Raw genomic sequence first — 3517 nt, 5'->3', positions numbered from 1 at the left:
GCACACATAATGTAGTATATGCTGAGGTGTTCAGTCAAATAAATAGGCATAGAACCTAGACTGGCAGGTATTTTATGATTTGCCTCAAATTTTCGAGATATGTTCTAAACATTTTTAGCATACCACATTTTTTCCTAACAGTCTTATTATTCATTCATAGATATCTGAGATATGGAGTCAAGTACAACACTTAAAAGCATCACTTCAGGATAGCAAAACTGTAGGGTCTTTGCACGCCTGATAAGGCTTTGGGATGCTAAAATAATTAATCCCAGATATGGAGATGGCTTGCTAAGCATTGATGGCATTCTCTTAGATGAAGATGTAAGTGTAATTGTGTGCTCCAAATTGCACATTCACATTTGTAGTCAAAATGCTATTAAATTTACATATCACATTTAATTATTTCATTTGTTTGCAGGGCAACATGGCATAGATGAGTGTGCCCAGAAAATTTGAAAAACAGTTTCATGGATTGCTATCAGAAGGATCTGTCTACATTATTGCAGATATTGTAGCTATTGATAACAGAAGCAAATCATATGCCTACCACCATCAGAACTACATGCTGCAATTCAAACATGACACAAAGGTCCATGCATTGCACTCAAGAGGAGCAAATATACCTATTGTTTCCTTCAACTTTTGTCCATTTGATCAACTGCCAAGAAAAGCAATTGATTCAAAACCACTCCTAGGTAATCTGTGGTTCCTTATTTTCTCTCCTAACAGTTATAATGCTTATTAGCTTTCTATACATAATTTGTCCGTTCAGATATTATTGGAGTAATAAGTGATGTTGGTCCATACGATTATGCTAGCCCAACATCTCAGAACAAACTTCAGAAGAAAAAAATCGAAACCTAGAGTATGTCTTCTTGCAACGATGCCACTTAATTTCTTCCTTAAAGACCCTTTTTCTGCAATTCTATAAGTATACCTTGCTTTTCCAGTGAACAAACGCAAGAAGTAGTTTATGGGGCAAACATGGAGAATCATTTGATGAAGAAGCAGTACTTAAAAAATCTCTAGAAGGAATTGTGATAGCTATTTTTGCTGCTATAACTGCAACTTCATAGAAGTTTACAGGTGAATTATCAAACGAGCTTGCTTTAAGGAAAAATGAAAGGATTTATTTAAAGTTCTGCAACACAGGTGTATCTTGACCTCAATATACCTGAAGTTCAACAGTATCGCAGCAGGTTCTCCACCTCCCTCATTGCCATTTGCCTAATTTTTTTGTTCGCTGCTACAACATACTAATAGCTTATCAAAAAAATTTGAAGCTACCAATGGAAATTTCTATCTCTACAAAAGAATCTCCCTAAAGTCAGACATCTATCTCCACTTGAAGCAGCAGGCAAGCTGTATACCACTGAACAAATATCTACCTTGCCAACCACATCTTTTCAAGTCAGTACTTTCCAAGATAGTTTGTTTCTAAAACCTCTCTATCCAAAATATATATAATTGGTGCTCCGACCTTTTATGCCACAAGGGAGGAGCAACATTCAGTAGTATTGCAAAAGTGACATCCATTATACCATCAGACAAATGATACTACAAAGCATGCAAGCGTTGTGGAAAAGGTTACAACAACATGTCAGATACCCCAACATGCGCCTGCCAATTTCCTGTTCCATGCCCAATGTACCATAGATCTTCCTAAATCTAATCCTTATAAATTGTTTTTCTCTTATTCATGTCACTAACAAGTCTACAATCCTTTAGGTATAAGATCCCCCTTACACTAATAGATAGCTCAGCAAGTTTGGATGCAGTTGCGTTTAATAAAATAGCTGAAGACTTGGTTGAGTGTCATGCTGAGCAAGTTTCTATGAACATGAAAATAGATGTTGTGGATCATGTGCTTTCCCTAGATAAAGCCATTGGTAAAGAAAGGTTATTCTATATAGGAATGAATATTGATTTAGCTGCCAAGTACCCTATAAAATATGTCCTGAAAAAAAGTTTCCCCGTGGACAATACCAAATCGGTTCCTCTATTAACTGCTTCAAAGGTAACAACTTTTTGATACTCATTACCTTCATATATCATCCTATTAACTTGACATGTGAAGCTTTTTCAGTCAGCACAAGATAACCTTGCACCAACTTCATTTGTCATAAATGATGAGAGGTTCCTGGCCATTTATCAATTTAAATTCTGAAAATATATTGACAAAACATTAAATACATATTTTCTGATGAGCATTATCTATATTTTTTTGAGTCCAAGTGCACAGCAGCCAGAGGCCCCCTTCAACAATACACCTCCAAGTGATAACCGCACACCTATCAGCCTATCACTACAAAGGAAAGTGAATCCAGGTAAATTTGGCCACATAGAATTTCATGTGTGTAATGCTTCACAAACCTCTAAGCGAAGTTGAGATTAAACATTTCAACCTTTAGGATTTTTCTTTGGTAAATCTAATAATTGCTCCGTTTTGTATGTTCATCTGTCTAATGCTTAACTAACCTCCATACTTATTCAATTCCTCTGATAAACGTACTTTCTTATTTATAATGTACATCCAAATCAGCTCTGAAGTAAAAAAGAAGGATTGATTTTTACAAGGATGATGCCAACAACTCTGTTTAGTTTCATGTCTAATGCTTCACAACACTCACAACCACTACAAAGGATTTATTTATGTTTAGTTTCCTGCCAATGCAATCCTAATAATCCTGTACCTATAATATTACTTTCTTAATTAGTTTCCTGCTCAATGCAATCAAATTTTTGAATGCAGCTCAAAAAGCACAGATAGTCCTCTTTTGAAAAGGCAAAAGCAAAGCGAGAGTATTATTACATCCCATTACCTATAGTTGAATATCTCGCCAATGAATTTTTATGTTCATATATTTACAATTCTAAATATTTTCTGTACCCACCAATGCAGACAATAAAAATGCAGCAAACAACTATGAAAAGACAGGCTAAAATGAAAGTGCATACAAAGGTATTGTATATTATGTACCTTGGTTTTTTTATTCAAACATCTAGAACTTCTAATATATGTTGCATTTCTAAAAATACTATGTATCACACTTCATGTAGGCAACTTCCACAATGCTCATACAGGCAGCTTCCACAATGCCCATACAGCCAACTTCCACAGTGCTCCAAACGACAAACAATCAAGAATGTTCAACTTCCACACTGCTTTGACACTGCCAGCTGACAACAATACATTTTTTTCTTGCTCAACTTCTATTGTGACCGAGAATGTTCTCATACCCAGTACCTTTATATTGTAACTGAGATGTATACTCGTGCGTACTTTTGGTTCTATGCAAGCGACTTCAGAGTTTTCTGACAATATTTGCAATTTTGTGCTTATCAACAATGGATACACTCCTATAAATGGGCCATAATATTTTTTTTTGTAAACTATATAATCGTGCATTCATGTAAAATAGATTCCTACATTAACACCTCAAATGGTTGTTCCTACTATCACAGTGTAAGTCACAATTGCCAGTTTCTAAAAATTCATTGCTCAGTTAATTCA

At 35.2% G+C, this 3517-nt stretch overlaps 1 long non-coding RNA gene across 1 annotated transcript; it reads left to right on the top strand.

Annotated features, from left to right (window-relative positions):
* The first annotated feature begins 427 nt into the window (after positions 1-427).
* On the top strand, positions 428-3315 carry LOC123186730 (uncharacterized). The gene is made up of 3 exons (XR_006493700.1): positions 428-2330; positions 2906-2965; positions 3064-3315. It is a non-coding gene; the product is annotated as an uncharacterized lncRNA (long non-coding RNA).
* The last annotated feature ends 202 nt before the right edge of the window (positions 3316-3517 follow it).

This window comes from Triticum aestivum, chromosome 2A (genome assembly GCF_018294505.1).
Source record: "Triticum aestivum cultivar Chinese Spring chromosome 2A, IWGSC CS RefSeq v2.1, whole genome shotgun sequence".
Taxonomy (NCBI): Eukaryota; Viridiplantae; Streptophyta; class Magnoliopsida; order Poales; family Poaceae; genus Triticum; species Triticum aestivum.
This window is presented reverse-complemented; position numbering and strand designations above follow the sequence as displayed.